General features: G+C 51.6%; 2 protein-coding genes across 4 annotated transcripts in view; both read right to left on the minus strand.

The window, feature by feature from the left end:
- The window catches only part of JKAMP (JNK1/MAPK8 associated membrane protein), a 134,224-nt gene that overhangs the window by 71,948 nt on the left and 43,676 nt on the right, over positions 1–18,600 (minus strand). The window lies entirely within an intron of this gene.
- DAAM1 (dishevelled associated activator of morphogenesis 1) overlaps positions 1–18,600 on the minus strand; it is an 88,338-nt gene that overhangs the window by 54,702 nt on the left and 15,036 nt on the right. For 2 of the 3 annotated variants that reach the window (XM_066998490.1, XM_066998488.1), the window contains exon 2: positions 18,354–18,451. The exons of the other annotated variant lie outside the window; for it this stretch is intronic. The gene's annotated coding sequence lies outside the window, so the exon portion shown is untranslated. The remainder of the gene's footprint in view (positions 1–18,353; positions 18,452–18,600) is intronic. 3 annotated transcript variants of the gene reach the window in all.

An 18,600-nucleotide genomic window follows, 5' to 3' on the forward strand; every position in this document is an offset into this window, starting at 1 on the left:
GACCCGTCCTCCTCCTCCACAGGGCGTTTTCCAGCCCCTTTTCAACACCACGTCAACCTCCTCCTTGCAACCTGCTGCTGCCTACAAGCTCTGACTTGGGCTTGCAAAAATGTACAGAAAGCTTTTATCAGGAGAACACCTGCTCTTCAGGGACACCCGCTCCTGTTGGTGTTTTATGAGGAGCTTGAATGACAGACCAAAAGGCAAGGTTTTATTTCGGGCTTTAAAGCAGACAGCCGTGTAGTAACCAAGACAAGGTGTTTTTGAGCCGCTTCCAGCTCTGGAGCTATTGTTCCTAATTTTCATCCCTAAACAATTAAATAAAAAACCGCCCTGTAATGCAGGCTGAGTGGGCTGTGGGTTATTAGCAACAAAGGCTAAAAATGGTTGGGGAAAGAATATATTAGCTACCAGGCAAATAGCATTAAACCTCGAGAACACTGATGAATATTCATTAATGCGATGGATAAAAATCAAAACACTGCTTCCTGGCAGGTCGGCGGGAGCGCTGCAGACAGCCCAGATTGCCTCAGCAGAACACAGTCCAGATACACAGCCTCCTCTTTTCCCTGTAAATTCTGCAGAAATGGGTTATTCGAGGAGAGAAGAAGTGACAATTTCTTGCAACCCAGCGGCTTCCACTAAGGAAAGGGAAAGGAACCAGTTCCATGTGGCGGCACTTGTTAAACAGCCTGCTCCCACCTCCCATCCATACGTCTGAGCACTAATTACATCAATAAATTCAAGTCAGATTGTGATCTAATGGTGCCTTCTGGCCTTTACTACTGAGCAGGCCAGAATAAATTAAATTTAATTGCCCCTGTACATATAGAGCCAGAGAAGATAGGCTGGGAAGGGTCATCGAGGGAACTTCTCGCCAAGCCCCAAATCCCAAGACAGGACTGCTGGGGCTGAGTGGTTTCTAAAACTGCTCTGATTTTCCAGAAACAGGTAGAAATGTGCGTGGGACAAGCTCGGCCAGGAAGGGCCAGGAGAGGAGGATGCGGGATGGAGACCAGTCGTGTAACCTGGCTCTCGTGCACCGCCTCGGGCCAAGGTCACCTCTGCTGACCTGCCTCAGGTGGGCACTTGTGCAGGTTTGTAAAGGATGAGCTTTATTTCTACTGCAGTTGTGCAAGTGATGGGGATCGCCCCAGCTCACCGAGGGCTCCAAAAGACTTCTACTACAGTATTCACGGAGAAAGTACAGCCACCACCCTAGGGGGCGACTCCCTATGTCTCTCACCCGGGCCCTTCCAAAGTCATTTCCACTCAAACCTTGCCCAGCGACACAGCACGTGGACAAAACCCCGCTTTTGCCCAGGAACCTGCACAACTGGCAGCTGTCAGCTCAAGCTGAAGCTGCTTTTCTGCAAGCTTGTGCCCTCCGCAGGAACCGTGCGCTGCATTCCTGCTGCCTGCTCCCTCCATCACGTCCCCACGGCTGGTTTTGCTCCCCGGGGGAGGCCAGATGATGTTTGGGAACGATACGGACAGAACCTAATTAATTACAAGAGATTTGCTTTTGGCAAGCTGGAGGAGATAAAGGGAATTTGTCTTCTCTGAGCTAACGAGTCACTCACGCAACCAGACGAGGGAATCGTGCCACTCTCCCCCAGTCACAGGCACTGGTGGCCGATAACAGGGTACCTGTGGCAACACCTTTGGCTGGCACCACAAGACACTGCCCCTTTCCATGAGACCTGAGTAAGTTCTGGCCTGTTCCCAGGGTGGGGGGAAATACAAGCTGTCTGTGGGGTCGGCTCATACAAACCGTGGGGCTGGGGAGCACGAAGCAACACGTGTCCCAGGACAGGAGCCAGAGGACAGGAGAGGAGCCTGGGAGGTGTCTGACCCTTCGGCAGGTGTAGGAGGAGAAAATCCTTCGTGTATTACTCGGGTGAAACCCTAACACTCTGCAAGGGAATGGCTGCCAAGAGCATTTGCTAAATTTGGAACTGACACTGGACAAAAGGAGAGCTTTTGCTCTGATACAGTGACGTGTCTCAAGCAGTGACTATTTCTCGAAACGAAGACAGCTTTTGGCTGTGGGGTCGTAAAGCAGTGATTGAGATAGGGATCTGGTCTTTGGGGTCTCTCCGCGACCCAGTAAAACTACAACTTTGGAAGCATCTCTCCTTGGCTTGTGGTACCCCTGTTACCTGGTCGCCTCTTCTCCCACACCTTTGGTAAGGAGATGGGGGTCTCTGAGCTCCAGAAGCTGCCCTGGGGTCTGTAGCTGGCTCCTTCCAGGTGGGCAGGGAGATGCCTTGGCTGCATCCCGAGGCGATGGGGCGGGTAAGGGGACGGCTTCCACCCGTCCCGTGCTGGTTTCTGCTTGTGCAGGCTGCTCGGGAGCCACATCTGCGAAGGACCGGGTGACTCCAGGGCAGGGCGCTTCCTGGAGGCTGGCACCTCGTCCTTGCGAACCGTGCCAAAACCCCGCACAAACGTCACGACGGAGTTTGGACTGTGATAACAGAGCCCGGGGCAGGCGAGGCAGCAGGATACGGCCCTGGCTGCGACCGAAGCAGGCGGGATCCCAGCCCTCCTCCTCCAAAACTCCAGCGGTGACCTTGCCGGCGGCTCCGCAACGCCTGCCGCGCTGTGTGATCGCGGTGCCAAGCTTCAGGGAGGTGTTTTAATCCCGGCACCTTCCCCTCCTGTCCGTGCTGTTGGGCTGGCTGTTGTACGGCTTCTTTTAAAAAAGCCGCAAAGGGCGAAGCGAAGCTTCGGGTAGGAGCCGATCCAAGCGCTCCTCGCGACCGCTCCCTGCTTTGCCAAACAGCCATAAACCGGAGATGAAGGTGCGTGCGGGGAGGCGATGCTCCTTCGGAAATACGGCACAAACCCAAAACAACAGCAGCAGCCACGGCTGCCAGAGAGGCAGCAACAAAGCTCCCTGAAGCCCATGTTTGGGACCCTGACATGAGTGCCACCGTGACCGACCGGAGCGTGCTGCTGTTTCTGGTCCCCCCCCAAAACACCCCACCGCCTCGACATCGCCTTGAGCAGTGCTCCCATGAGATCGGTCGTTAGGAGAAAATTGGACCCTGGTGTCGCTTCCGCCTTCGCTTTAAGGAGAGGAGAACGGCAATTACTGTTTGCATATTCAGCAGCCTCCTTGGCAAGCTCAATTAGCCCGCGTGGAGCAACGTGCTGCCGGAGCCTGCCCGCGACCGATGCCCCAGCGAGCTGGTTTGAAGCCAGCACCGGCACTGCAGCTCTGCGGTCTGCGGCACCAAAACACCCAGCGAGGGCACAAACGCATGCAAAGGAGCGTGCACGCTCCTCTTCGCGCCCGCCTCCAAACCCACACGGGAGCTAGGAGCTAAATCATCAAATATGAATATCAGCTTGCTGTTTTTCTGGCTCCTCTCCCATCCCCTCCCAAAACGAGGATACAAGCGAGCTCTTTCCCAATCGGGAGCTGTATTTCAGCGCGTTTCACAAGGTGAAACTCTTTCCGGGCAAGTGCGGCGACGCTCGCTGACCGGCTCCGCCGAGCCCTGGCCGATTTCGGCACCTCTCACCCCGCCAAATGTCTGCCCCCGCCCTGGAGTTTCGGGCGGCGCAGGGTGCTCCTGCCTGATGGGCATTTTCGGACAATTCCCCATCACTGCCGAGCGGCCTCGCTTGCTGGCGGTGGCTGGGAGAGGCTCTGCTTCCGTGGGTGATTTTGCAAGGCCCCCCCCCCCCCCCCCCCCCCCAGCGCTGGGTGTGCTGCGCCACATAACCACTTGTTGCAGCACATCCAAGGCAGAAATTTGGCACCCAGCACGTCGCTCCTGTTGCTCATCCCGTCCTGCTGCTGAGCAGTGGCACACGCTCTCTGCTCTTCCCCGTGCACACAACAGCCGCGCCGCGCGGCGCTGAGACGCACGTTGAGCGCATCAAGTGCCTTGCATCACTTTTCTTTAAACAAACTGCTCGAGACGATTTTCCTCCCACAGTCCGGCGAGTCTGGACCTCCGCGGAATGAAAGCTGGATGCCCGTTGTTCAGATCGGCTCTAAGTTGGAGGCATCCCCCCGAGAAACGTCAAAAACACGTTCTGATTTTCCACCTTACAGAGCCCGGACTGCCGGCACCCTGCGTGGCTCTGCTCGCTCATTTGACTCGTTCTCGGCTTCGGTGCTGATTGCAAGCCCTCTGAAACGCGCGTGTGATGCAGTGCCCATCTGATCAGACAGCCCAAGCGTTATTATTTATTCGTTTGCATTATTTTTAAACTCGGAAATCAATCCCCTCGTTGGAGGAGCAGCTAAGAAAGAGGATCGCATCGGCGGGAGCCACCTCCCCACCCACTGGGCAGCCTGGAGGACTGGAGCCCGTCCCCAGCACCTCCAGCACGCAGCCCAGCGCCGCCCCGGCGGTTTCTATTAAAAGCAACCAGGCTGACTTTTTGGCCACAAACTCCCACGTGCGTTTCCTCAGACCCCTTTCTCAGACAGGGAGCCGTTTTCACGCGCAGACTGCATAGGAGAGGAATGTTTGTGTTTGGTTAAAATACGTGCGCATCGGCAGGAGCTGGTTTTGATGTCATAGGGGAAAAAAAAAAAAAAACAACAAAAAAACAACAAACTTAAACCCACAAAGCATTTGGCCCCAAAGCCTTGAACCATTTGATGACTGGCTTTTTTCCCCCTGAATCCTCCCATGAGACAGGGCTCGGGAGCCCTCCCGTGATGCCAGCGCTACACCTCCGGGAGCAGAAAGGGGCTTCCAAATGCCTTGCTAGCAGCGTGCCGGCCCTGTACGCAGGCACACCTGGACGTGGCCTTGCTGCTCTCGGGGAAAATTGGCTGCCAGAAGGAGCCTGACTCATCATGAAATCACAAGAGCTGTAATTCCCAGCATAAGCAAATCTCAAATTCTTCAGTTTCGTGGATTTACATTTATACGCCAAATCCTAAATTAACCCAGATCCTCCTCCCTCTTTCCAGAGATCCTGTTGTACTCCGTGACCCAAAAAATGAGGGGTTTGCAGCTCTGAATTTCACTCCTGCTGCACAATACCAGCGTGATAGCTGCACGCCGCCTCTGACTTTGGCAGGAGCCGGCTGCAGTTGCAGGCTCCCAGCCTGGTCCCTGTGTGTCCCATCTGCCAGCACTGCAAAAAAAAACAGCACTCGCATAAAACGTGTTTACTGCCTTCTGTATTCTTGCCTTTTATTGTGGCATTCATCAAAAAACGGAGCGTACATCTGGGCCTGCTGCCTCGCAAGAAGACATTTTACTCTGCTCCCATCCAAATGAGCTTGCAGAGGCATTTCGGGGACTTGATGGTGAAATTCAGATTGCAGCATGAAAAATTAAACCAGTTTATTCACCGAGCCAGCACGCAGTTGTATGTTCAGGGGCAGGGAGGGGATGGGTGACCTGTTTCACACATTTGTAATACGCCAAGAAAAGCCTGCTTTTTTTTTTTCTGTCTGTACTCTACTCGACGACGCTATTCAGAGAAAAGAGCAGCAGCTTCCACTTGAGCTTCCATGCGAGCGTTCGCCTGGCAGCATCACGGCACAGCTCGAGCCGCTTCTGCTGCAAGCGAGCGAGGCGGAGCGCCCGGCCCAGAAGCACACGCACCGGGGGCTCCACAATCCGCTTTTCTGGGGAAAAGCATCCGCACAGCGGGGCGAGACACGATCCGCCTTAGAGCTCTCCAGCTGAAAGCAAATCTTGGAGCAGCGCCGCCCGCTTTGGCAGCCCAGCAGAAATGCAGAGCAGGGGCTGGCTGCTGGCTGCTGGGGGACCATCCCTGTCCCGCACACGGGAGCTTTGGAGAGGTTGGGTGCACGGAGAGGATGCTTGCAGGGGTGCCCGCACAGCCCCTCGCCCCATCGTGGCTGCAGGGGTTGATGCTGCTCAACGCACAGATGCGTCCTTCCAGGGAAAATGCTGCTGGAGCAAAACTTTTAGTTTTCGAGGATTAAAAACAAACCTTGCTGGAAGTATCCCAGACTGCCAGACAGCGGGCGGTGCGGCAACACCAAAAGAGGTCACAAGTTCTCCATTAAAAGGGGAAACGTAACCGGGGGTGAGCTCAGCACCAGATCCTCTAAATGGCTACAGACCGCTTCTGACTGGAGCTCCATCAGATACACGAACACGGGCAAATGCCTTTTATTTCAGGAACAAGGACAACAGGCGCGTAACCCCCGACAAGACCCAGTTTGGGAGCCTATATAAATATATATATATATATATTTCCCAATACTCACTAGGGTGCTAAGCGACCCATTTCTACGAACGGCACGTGAGCTTTTTTCCAGCAGACGGGCAAGACCTCCGGTCCTTCTTTCGCTGAAGCAAACATAAAAGCAGGTGGGTTGGTGGCGGGAGGAAGAAATATATTTCAACTCCCTTATTACACCGCAAAATGCCTTGGGCAGCTCAGAGGGATGTGACAGCTCCATCGAGCATCCCGGGGCAACAGGAGGTCCTGCTGCTGCCTCATCCCAGCTCCATCCTCAGCACCCAGCGCTGTCACAAGCTGACATCCAGCCCCGCTCCATCTCCACCCCTGGTTTTGCCCAAACTCAAGGGAAAAAGCTCACACTAAGCTAAAAAAACACCTCCATGGGGCTGATAACATGAGATATGAAGCCCACACCTGCATATCATGGTGACCAGAAAGCTCCCGACGCAGCAGGACCACTTTCCAGCCAGCCAAAGCCTTGCCTGCCCCCAGAAGGAGAGCTCCCATCTCAGTATTTCTGTATTTACCCCCAAAGGATATGGATCTAAGTCTGTGCGTTTTTGAGATCACTGCAGGCTCCACCAAGCACTTACTTTGATGATGCAAAGCTTTTGTCAATAAAAGCTGAACAGCCTGGCAAGTGGGGAGAGAGGAGCCGAACTTCCCACTGTTGGAGGATATTTGTTTGCCAATTAGCCTTTTCCTGGAGAACAATAGTTCAATAAAAGCCTTGCTTTATTTTAATTCCTTTTTTTTTTCCCTTCCCCCCCCTCAAGCCCTGCTCCTCCAGTGAATATTTGGGCTCTGACTTTGATATATCGTATGCAAAGCCTCTCTGCTGAACTTTCCATTTCGCTGCTCCCCATTTCAGCGGTAATCCCTGGGGTGAGACGGGCTCTCCCGCTGTAAAACGGGGGAAGGAAGGCAGGTTTTTCCTCTCTTAAGCCTCTTAATTAATTTGGCACCACACATGGGATTTTTGAAGCCGTTCAGCTGCAAACACCTGCCTGCAGTACAGCAGCTCAGCAGCGTCTGGGGCCAGCACCACGGCAAAGGAATCGAGGAGCTACCAGCCAAGTCCCCGCTGGCCAATTTTGGGTCACGTTTGGGGATTTGGGGATTATCCATGCTTAAGGTGAGGCAACTAGAGCTGCTGGGTTTTATGCAACTTGCGGTGTGCAGCAAGCTGGCTTTTGTTCTTTTAAAATGAAAGTGGGTTGAAGCTGGTACAAACAGGAGACCTTACTCAAAGGGACCCTGACAGGCAGGTAGATCTCCGAGTAGTTCATTAAACTTCTGGTCCAGAAAGTGCCCAAAGCCAGCCAAACAGATTCATTAGATCTATCAATTGCCCTACATGCCACGAGCCATGTGAAATGCTTATTTCCCTTTAAAGATTTTAAAATACTGACAGTAATCCAGAGTGATTTTTCCCCCTGAAGTATGAATTTGGGGTCGAGAATTCTTTGATAAAAATGTCTGAGAGCAGAAATTCCCCACTGGCAACTCTCCTTGCAGCACGGCACTACTACCTCCCACTGCTCCAGCAGATGAACACTGAAAAATAATATACGTGAGCTCGCATCAGACACGACGTGATGCTGCACAACTGCACAGAAATGGCTTGGGGAAATGAGAAGGGCTCCAGCATTACGTCTGCTCCTAACCGGGTTGCTAAAAGCAGCAATTTTTATCACATTACACTAAAAGGCTGCTTGCATTTAAACATTAAAAAAAAAAGAAAATAATAATAAAATAAAAAAGCAGGCAAAACCAGCAGGCGAGTCTAATTGGAAGGCTTGATTGTATTTTTTATGCAACACAATCTAGATTACAGCAAAACCTCGGCTTTGAGTAGGAGGGATGCAGGCTTCACATCAGAGCTCAAGCCCATCTCCTTATAATTCAGAGGAGCCAGCTTAATCAAGGCACACTGTTTTAATTGCCTAACTACCCTCCTCTCAGCGACTGCAGAGAGCAAGGGCTCGCTCTGAACCCAGCCAACCCATCCACCTCTGGGGATAGATGGAGCGAAGGCCCTGTCCCTGCAGAGCATCCCGAGGGGAATGTCTGTCCGGTGGAAATCCCAAGGGGATGCATTTAAAAATCAATATTGGCCATTTTAATGCTTAATCCAGGGAAGTATCAGCATCAGCAGCATCGATATAAACCAAATTTAAACACACTGAGTACGTGCACAGGCTTTGGTGTTTTGTGCACTGATTTAGCCAAATCTGTTTCTACCCCATTCAAGTCCAAATGGGGCATCTGCAGCGCTGCTAATGCTTCAGGCATCCTGTCGGCCTCATCTCTGTAACTTCTTTGATGCAATGATGCTGTTTAAAACCCAAGCCTCTTCTCTTCGTGAGCAAACACTTCCAGTAAGGGACCCCCCCGTGAAGGTGCAAGATTGCAATGACAGCAGCCACCTCCCTGCCATGGCTACATACAGAATTTTGTATTATTCTTATTATTACCATTTTTGCAGGTTTTCATGTTGCACTCGGCATAAATTGCAATACAAAAGTTCTCACTCACTGTGTAGATATTTACACAGTGATCTCCCTGTTCATTAAATCTGGAAAACAAACAGCCTCATGACTGCAAAGAAATGCTTGAAAAAGTGACCCAAGGGTACCCCTATGAAGCTCAGACACCCTGAGAGAATATAACTGTGCTTGAAGCTTTTAATTTAATCTCATCTTTTGGAGATAGAAGACTCAGTGTTCCCTTCTTGGGACCAGCACCATTCCAGACACCCCACAAGCGCAGAGAAACCTTTCCAGTCACCACCGCAGGCACAAGCCAAAGCTCAGAAAGCCACAGTATCACCAGTTTCTCAAAGGACACAGCATCACATTCTGCCCTCATCCATCACCCTGCCTGGGCAAACGCCTCTTCAGCTCTGCAGAGATGCCCTGTGGTGTATCACCCCCACTTTGCTCATCCTCGCACATCTTCAAACCACGTTGCAGGTGCCTTCTCGCTTCGGGTTAGAGTCCAACTCTCTGGCCAGCAAAGCAAAAACCCTTCTCCCCATTGATACCAGGCCAGTTAACTCGCAATCTAAAGCGATGAAGCTTCTTTGAGGGCTTCCACGCCCTGGTGGTGGAGGGGTATTGTTGAAGTCCTCACACCTGCCCCCTGGGTAAGGCTTCATGGTACCACTAGTGATCAGGAGCTTGGCGACATTCCTTCAAATTTCGGCAAGGATTCCTGGCTTTAGGGTGATCTGTTGACTGACATCAGGTCTAGCCAGCTCTCCAGTGAAAAAGGGTCTCTCTAGCACCCCAAAACACTCCCCATATATTTCTTTAGCAGCTCTGAAGCGAAGCATCTCTCACAGCAAAGGCTCTGACTGAGCTTCTGGCTGCAGCTTTCCATTCACTGGCTCACCAGATCTTACATTACAGCCCAGACAACACCGCTCATGATGAAGCAGGGCGCAGCAGGTCTAACCGAGCCTGAAACCCAGCAAACTGACCTTTATTCCTCGATCTGAGCTTCACCGTGCCCACGCCACAAGGGTCAGGAGCCCGCCATTTGCTGCGTTCGCCCAGCTCACACCACAGTTAACGGCCCTAATAACAAAAAGGCCCAGCAAAGCGAGCGGAGACGCTGCTTCCTGGCTCGGGGGCTGTAACAGAGAGACACCATCTCTGCTCAGATACCCTTAGGTAACGTTTTTGACGCTTGGCCAGGAGATGGAGGTCGCCACAGGGCCTGGCTGGGTGCTGCTGCCCTCTGCTCGGCCTAGCACCAGCCCGAACGCTGCCTCCCTCCGGGCGCCGCTTGAGGCACCGTGCTGGGAAGGCCCAGAGAGCCTTCCTCCACTCCTCTGCTGCAAAACAGGCTTATATTTACCTCAGCCTCAATGCTTTCCTCCACGTCCAGCCTTGGCAGCCCCCTGCACTGAATTCACACTGCAGTTTGGATGCCCCAAACACTAATGACACACCTCAGAGTGAGAATTACCCTGAGATCAGCCACTACCTCAAGTCGGTCCATGGGGGAAGTAAATTGAATGTTTTTTGGATAACAAATCTTCACAGCATTTTCTAGCACAAGAGCTGTAACATCACCACGAGAGCTTGAAGAAGCTGCCCATTGGATTTAGGCACCTGAAAACTCCAGATTCACTCCGCTACAGCCAGAGATTGCCACAGGAAGCCAGCACACCCTGAAATAACTGCCTCTAAAGACAAAATCTTTCAAAATCCCATTAGTGCAGGTTTTTAGAGTTAGCAGGAGCTGCCTGTCCCCATCAACTGCAACATGAGCTCTAAGAGCAGCAAGAGGGAGAAAAAGCATCTTCCAGGCAATCACAGGCAATTTTTGCAGAGTGCCTCGTGGGGGGAGCAACCTCTGCCCCAAGAGGAGCACCCAAAGCACACCAACACCAACTCTTTATTAGATTTCAATAGTCTTAACGACACGTCACATGGATGAGGAATGAATGCTATGCAAATCCAGCCTGAGACGGCTCCCTGCCTAATCTACCTTTAGATTCAAATGCTTATTACCACGGCGTCTAATCAGGTAACGCGTAATAGGTGGGTTTAGTTTGGGCTCCAGACCATCGGCTGTGTTCTTGTTTAGGAAAATGAGGTACCAAACGAAAAACAAAACAACACTGCAAAGAATTCAAGCTGTGGTGGAAAGCAGAGAGCAAAATCCAGGTGAGGAACGAAGTATTAACACCTACCAGTAAAAACCAGGCAGATAAGCAAACATTTGGTGGCTCACCAACACCACAGTGAGCACTGATCCCTGCTCACACCCCGTGGCACCCCTGCGGGGATGCAGGTGGCTGGGCTTTGAGGGTCTCCCCCCTTTCCCCTGTGGGATGTAAGGTGATGCAAGGCTCTCTCACACCCACGTGGAACCCAGCTGCTGGCAGATGGCTCCCAGAAGCAGTAAGCCAGTCACACCGTGACTTCCAGGCTACCAAAGCACCTTATGGCTGCCCTGGGCACCCATGTCAGGGCTGCCACAGCCTGGGTAAGACATGACAACCTTGAACTGTTTGCTGGTTTGGGGAAGAAGGGGTTCCCTTGCTGCACTGGGACCTGCAGCAGGATGCAGGGACCATGGGGATGGCATTCCCAGAAGCCACCATCTCCCTGTTTCCTGGCAGCAGTCGTGCAAAAGGGCTGACCAACATCCTCTCTGCCCTTACCTGAACCAGGAAGCAGATTCATTTCACTTCCAAATCTGCATACAGCCAGGCTGTCCAAGCTGTATGCCATCCCTGCTACCTCCAGGACACAGCCCACACCCCAACCTCTCACCTCCACCGTGTGGCCATGACACGCACCAGAAGCAACCCTGGGACACAGGACTCAAGCTTGACAGGTCCTCCTCTCCATCTGCTGCTCATCAGCCACGCTAAGCTTTCCAGCGACGGAAGGTGGCAAGATTTTCAACACTTGTTTTCAACATTGTCATACAACTTCCACCTTCAAGACGCCAACTATCAGCAGCTTGTCCTCCCCTGCCTCCACAGCATCACAGGTAATGGGGATGCAGGACACGCAGCATCCTTTGTGAATGTGTCCAACACTGCATGTATTAAGAAGCTCTCCTGCCAACAGCTGCTCTGCCTGCCTTGACAAATGGCACACAAACCTGCAACCAGCTCCAGCAAATGGGTCAAGAAATGCAAATATTGTTACCGTTCTCTAAAGCCACTACAAGCCTGCATTGACCCTGCCACGCTAAGGAAACCACACCTGGCGGGGGAAGCAGCACCACAAATACCAGAACTAACAAAGAGGAGGCTTGTGTCTGTGAGCCCAAGCAACATAAAGTACATTTATATTAAGGCTGCAAGATGAACTTAGGTTTATTAGGCATCAGAGAACCCACACGGGCAAATATCCCCCCTGCAACACCTACGTGTCTGTGCAGTCCTGCAGCGTGGGCCCTCCGGTGTCCTGTAACGTGGTAAATCCAACTAAAAGCACTCTTTATGGCTTGGATGTTCATAACATTTTTGTGTGTTCCCTGGCATCCAGTACAGCCTGAGTTTTCATTGCATCCCTTCCCTTAATAAAAACCTCTGCAACACCCTGATTGCTGTTTTGACAAAACTTGTAGCAGCTCTACATATTGGAGATGAAAATCAATCTGGAAGCGAGGACAAAACCCGCCGATGGACTTCATGAATTGTCAGTGGGGGAGGAGGAGCAGATGTACAGAGCGACTTTAAGGCTTCCTTTCATTAGGAACTACACTAAAACCATAGGTTAATTTTAAATGATGCACTTTATTACCGTGGAAAGCGAGGCAGCTGATATTCTGCCTCTCAGGCACATGTGCTCTGTGCTTCATAACTTACCAACTGAATATTCAAATGCTTTGAAAGGAGAAGAATAACAAACCCAAAGGAACCGGAGGTTGCAGCTTAGAGCATTTTCACAAGCCTTTTCAGTGACCAAGCTGGATGGTGGTGAGGGCTGGCCCTCCAACTCTGCTCCTCACCACCTCCTCCAGCTCATGGCAGCACCCAGAGCAAATCTGGGGGACTTTTTTTCCATGTTCCTGCAATTGAGGTGACAGTGGGGAAGGCTGGATGTGCTATGCTCCCACGCAGCCCAGCCCATGGCACCGATGGAAGAAAGCCTTTGCTGGACTCCCCAGCCAAGGACGTGGTGGAGATGCTAGTGGGGACTCCTTCCTAGCACCAACAAACCACACAAATACTATTTACCTGGTCATAGAGCCTAAACACCCGAATGTCATACCTATTTGTGAGCCAAAAAAGAAAGAGCTGACATTCCCATATTTACAGCCAATTCCACTTCTGGATCTCTGTCTACAACAGCCTCTGGGACCAGTTCCTTCCCAGAGATGACTGTCTCAGAGAAGTTCCTTCATCCCACTGCAGCACGGGACCCATGGACAGTCCACACACACGTATTTCCAAGGGGAAAAAAATCATTCAAAGCCTCCAAAGCTGCATTTTTGATCATTTATTGTGAGGCTGTGGATAACACACATGCGAAGAGCATGGTTTGCTCATGTAAAAACAGGATGGCAACCTACTTGAGATGTAAAAATAATTTGATGAATAAGTATATTTAGATTTATAACCTCACAGCAGCTTTATTTATAGGGATGCCAATCACTTTTACATGGATATAAAACGGGCTGGCAGCATGCCTTCCACTATATCCAGAAACCCATCTGTAACAAATCTAAGCCGTGATATCTCTGCATACATTTGGCCAAACAATAACGCTGCCTGCCATCTTGACTTTAAATGTACAGATGGACCGGGGGGTTTGGCTCTCCAAGCCTGCCACATGGCCAAAGATGGACACGTTTTGCTTTTACCTACTAGAAACCAGTTGGGGAAAGTAGGAGACGAAGGAAAACCAGTCACCATCTGGGCCACGTGGATATTAACACTGACATAATGCTGGGTGGAAAGCGAGGTGGCGTGCAGCTGGGTACAGGTGAACCTCTCGCTCAAATTGGAAGCAATAAGCTGGGAAAAAAAGACCCACTGGAGCTTTCTAGCATCTTTGAAAGGCGAGGGATTAAGCTTGGGCTCTTGTGTATCATCTTTTCAATCCACCACTTGAGACACAAAGCTAGGACGGAAGAAGATGCACAAGAAACTAATTGAAAGCCATCGCTTGATTTTCAATCTCAAAGCAGACAAGGATTTCTCCTGATGCTCCTCCTCTGCCACCACTGCAGCTTCATCTAAAGCCTGCAGATGTCAAGGAGAGAGGCTGCCATTGATTTCCACGGGTTTGGCACCACAGCCAGCTGGGGATGCGAGCCCAAGGCATCCCAAACTACCCGGTGTTGTCATGGTGGGGTTGGTATTTTTTCTCGTTGCTTTTACCATCTGGAGAATGGCTTTCATTCTGAACACTCACGTCTGCTTCACAAGAAACAAAGCAAAAACTGCCCTGCATCCAGTGGTACTTCTGGGATCTGGTTGTCCCAGGCACTGGGAGAAGCAAGGGATGGCTCCCCACAGGATACCATTCCCATGGAAGTTGCAGTATTATGGCAAACGCCAAGGCAGAAAATGTTACTCTGCACTATCACTTTGAGTGGCTCTGGGAACAAACCCAGCATTCATTAACAACACTTATTCAGCAAATGATTTGAATAAGCTGAGAAGGGCTCTCTCACAGCCTGACAGCATAAGTTGATAGATTTCTGCCTCTGCTCCATAAAAAAATGATGAGAAAACAACGCCCAACAAACACGATTGCCTTCCAGTTCAATGAGCGGATTTACTTGACACTGCTGTGGGGATGAGGCAACCTCTCGAGGTCCCTTCCATCCCGATTTCAATGCCATTTTATACCACAATCTGTTTACAGGCTGGCATTTGCTCTGATTCATACTCGGAAATAAATATGTCTAAAAAGTAATTGATGGAAAGGAAAAACAGAAACACAACAGCAGTTTTCTCCCCTCTCACAAAGAAAAAGCAAAGGAAAACAACCAGACGTGGAGCCATGACATCCTCAATTCAAATGTTTTCCAAAACATTTCCAAATGTTTTCCAAAACTTCCAGCTGAAGCTCTCACAGCTAAGCTGCAACTCCGTCAGGGCCCGGGGCTACGTGTGCAGCTCACGACGTGTTTCAGCACAGCGTGACGGTGTGCCGGGGCATGCACCAGGATGGTTGGAGATGCCTTTTTGGCAACTCGCTTTCCAAAACACAACCAAGACCCCTGTGCAGAAAATGCAGCGTTTCAGAGGAAAACTGCCACCACTTTCTCCATGGGGCCTCTTCTATCGTGATGGAGCTCGATTGCCACGCGGACATTCAAGAAGGGTCGGTGGATGCACGTAGCCAGATGTCCTCACCTTTATGGCAGGCTTTTGGGTTTATTCCGAGCACCTTAGGAAATCATTTCTCTGCCTCTGATCCTTTCAGAATGTTTAGAAAATGAAAAGAGAAAAACATGCATTTTCTACACTTCGGCAAGAAACCCTGAGGTTCCTTCTGAACACCGACGTGTGTGTTTGTGGTTATCACACAACCAAAGCTAAGGCGTTTGAGGGAGACGCTGGTCTGAGTGCCATGGGAGGAGGTGATCCCGCTCCTGCAGCCAAACCTCCCCCCTGCTGCCACGCCAGCTTCCACCCGTGCCAAGAACCCTGTCAGAAATGGCAGGGTCCATGAGCCAGAGCCTCAGAAGTCCTTCAAAGTCCAAAGCTGATTTCCATCTCTTTCAACTTGCTTCTGGACACAATCAAACCCCAAAGGAGGCTGCTTTCCAAAGGAGCCCTATCAAGTGTACGTGGGCTTTAGATTAGACTTTTCTGTAGGAAAGAAAAAAGCCTTGCTCGAGGATGATAAAGTCTAGACACCACAATATATTTTCCATCTGATGCAGCAAGCCTAAAAAGCCCTCCCTTGATCTCAGACTGCCATGATCAAAGCCATTATCCCATTCGGAGCCCTTCTGAAACTTTAGCTGCCAAATGTGCAAGTTATTTTTAAAATCTAAACCAGGCCAAGCCTCTTGTTTGGAGTTTTACGAGGAAAACGGGGTGTGCTCATCCCAAACCTTCCCCCCGCATCTGCGAGCGGCCGGCGGTCAGCCCGCACGCACTGGGGGGACACAGCCCATCTCCCCATGGTGGTCACCGGGGGGAATATTCCCCATCCTTGATCGAGATGAAAGTTTTTGGAGAGCACCCGCATCAGACGGTGCCGTGTGGTGAGCACCAAGCCTGGTGTGCAGTGTCCACTGCTGCGGAGGGGACCCGTGGTCAGTCCCCACGGCCAAGGCTTGCAGCGGCCAGGTTGGGAGAAATCAAGGGATGGGAGTGACGAGGAGCGTGGGGACAACTGGAAGGGTATTTTGAAAGCACGCAGGTACCAAGCTTCATCTCCCGTGTCCTGAGGCAACGATGGGTCTTAAAACAGACGGGGACAGGAGGTGATTCCCTCCATGGAAGGGAAAGGAGCAGCACAGAGCACTCACTTGCTCCAAAGCTATTTAATAGCCAAATTTATGTCCCTGGTGAGTGCTTCACTCAACTAGGCAGCTTATACAGCATTAACACTATAAACGAGCCGAGTTGCCTCCATTTGCTCCCAGTACCCACTTTGAAGGCACTGCTCACTTCCCTTCCCTCTTCACTCCCCATTTCCACTCTTCCTCCGCTCCCAGCACCTCTGCGCCTCCTCCCACCTCTCCCTCAGCCCAACCTCTGCCCAAACGCCACCACAGCAGACCTGGGAAAGCCACAGTGAAGCAAGCAGGGAAGCATGGAGAAGGGCTAGAGACCCTCCATCCCCACTGGCCTTGGGCAGCCAACAGCAGCGCTACGCTTCGCATGTTGTGGGTGCTTCAGGAGGTGGTGTCAGAAGGAGGAGCCCTCCAGAAGCTTTCTGCCTGTGTCAACATCATGGAAAAATTCTGGTTGACAGCCTTCCTTAAGGATATTTCCATCACACTGGACATTTCTCACCTGAGCAGAAAGGGTGAGGGCAACAGCAACCCAGCACCGGCTGCGAGAGCCGAGCAGAAACCCTCTAACGTCACTGACACCTCTGGTGGGGAAACCATGGCCATCAGGGCCAGGATCACACCAAAACTACACAAAGAGCAACGAATTAAAAGCTGTCAGAGGGAACAACTTCTCTTTGAAAACTGGCCGTGCTGACAAGGAAATGGAAATGCTTACCCCCAACACTGGCTCTGCTGTGGCACAGGGCCCAACACATGCCCCAGTGCGGTGGTTTGGGATCATCTCAGAACCACACGACAGTTTGGGTTGGAAGGGACCTTACAGTCCAACTCATTCCAGCCCCTGCCATGGGCAGGGACCCCTGCTCCCAGCCCCGGCTGCCCCCAGCCCCATCCAGCCTGGCCTTGGGCACTGCCAGGGATGGGGCAGCCACAGCTCCTCGGGGCGGCCTGCGCCAGGGCCTCACCGCCCTCAGCATGAAAAACGCCTTCCGTATAACCACAGGAATTACAGCTTACCCGAGTTAGTGCAGAGGAGATGGACTTTGAGCTCAGCCTGCCCATGAGCAAGATTTCCTAGCTCTGAAGCCACCGAGGCCGGGCAGATGCTGACGGCCCCACCTCGCACTCGCACTGGCCTCTTCCCTTGCATGGGAAGGCAGCGAGCGAAGCCACGCCACGCATCCGTAATCCTCGACAGGGGCTAATTAAACTGCAGTTACTGACCTCAGGACAGAAGCCGGCCAGAGAAAATTTATGGTCTGCATCACACGGGCGAGCGGAGGAGCTGATGGGACGGCGGCTTCGGGGTTTAAAAGGCTGCAGGACTACATCCATCACCGGGAGCAGCGCGCGCCCCGCACCCTCGGCCCCGAGGGTCATGCACGGGATATCTGATGCGATAAATTAGGCGGTCGGCGAGCCAGCATCGTGACTCCTGACTACTAACATGGTTTCCCAGGAAAGCGAAACCAAGAAAAAGAGGCAAATTATCGAGCCCCACGCATTGTCCTCTGTGCCACTGCCAGCATCGCTTTGGCCCCTCTGCATAGGCTACTCTCGGGACCACAGCAATAAATATTGAAGGAAAACAGGGACATCATTCATTTAGGCTCCGGGCATGAATCGGGGGTGGCCCCAGCACCACACCTGTCTCGTGGTGAGGTTTTCCAGCCCTCTTTTCCTGTTTTTCAGTGTTTCTTCTGCGTCGTTCTTGCATTAGGGAGGGGGGAAATGTATACCTCACTGTCTTCCCTTCCAAAACCCTACGTGCAAATAAAAGCTGGAAACCAACCGGATTGCCAGGCCTGGCAAACTTGTAGCACTAATTCCTTTCCAGGCAGAACTGTGACTTTTATAGGGGACACCACCGAGTGAAGGAGGCAAAGGCGTAGCTGTACAAGAGAAAGCAAACGCCCTTTATTCCTGCAAAGACATTTTTCCCCCCTCCGAAACGACCCCGAGCAACACAGGCCCTGCCAGTTTACAGGGGTATACACGAAGGCTTGGCTGAAAGCAAGCTCATTAAGCTGGCTGGGTCGTTAAGCGCCAATCAAAACAGGCAGTCCTCTGATCATCACATGAGGGGTTGGGAACCAAACACTTAAATCAGGGAAATCACCAGCAGGGAAAATCTTTCCAACCCCCCCCCCCCAGGCAAAATCCACCCCCACCCCCTTTTTTTATTTACTTACATAAGCAGCATGACAGATAACTTGGAGGAAATCAGATGCTTAATGATTAAGCGACACTCAGGCAGCACTCTGAAAGATAAATACGCCCTTTGGAAACCCTGCAACAAAAACAGAAGGTATAAACAGACAGTAACTAATTATTCTGATTAAATCTTGGAAGACCTGAAATACCCGACCCGGCCAGACTGCAGCAGAACAAAGCCAGTGTGTGCCTGCGCTGCTCGCGAAAAATCAGTCACACCCCTTC

This window comes from Anser cygnoides, chromosome 5, assembly GCF_040182565.1.
Source record: "Anser cygnoides isolate HZ-2024a breed goose chromosome 5, Taihu_goose_T2T_genome, whole genome shotgun sequence".
In the NCBI taxonomy this organism is placed as follows: Eukaryota; Metazoa; Chordata; class Aves; order Anseriformes; family Anatidae; genus Anser; species Anser cygnoides.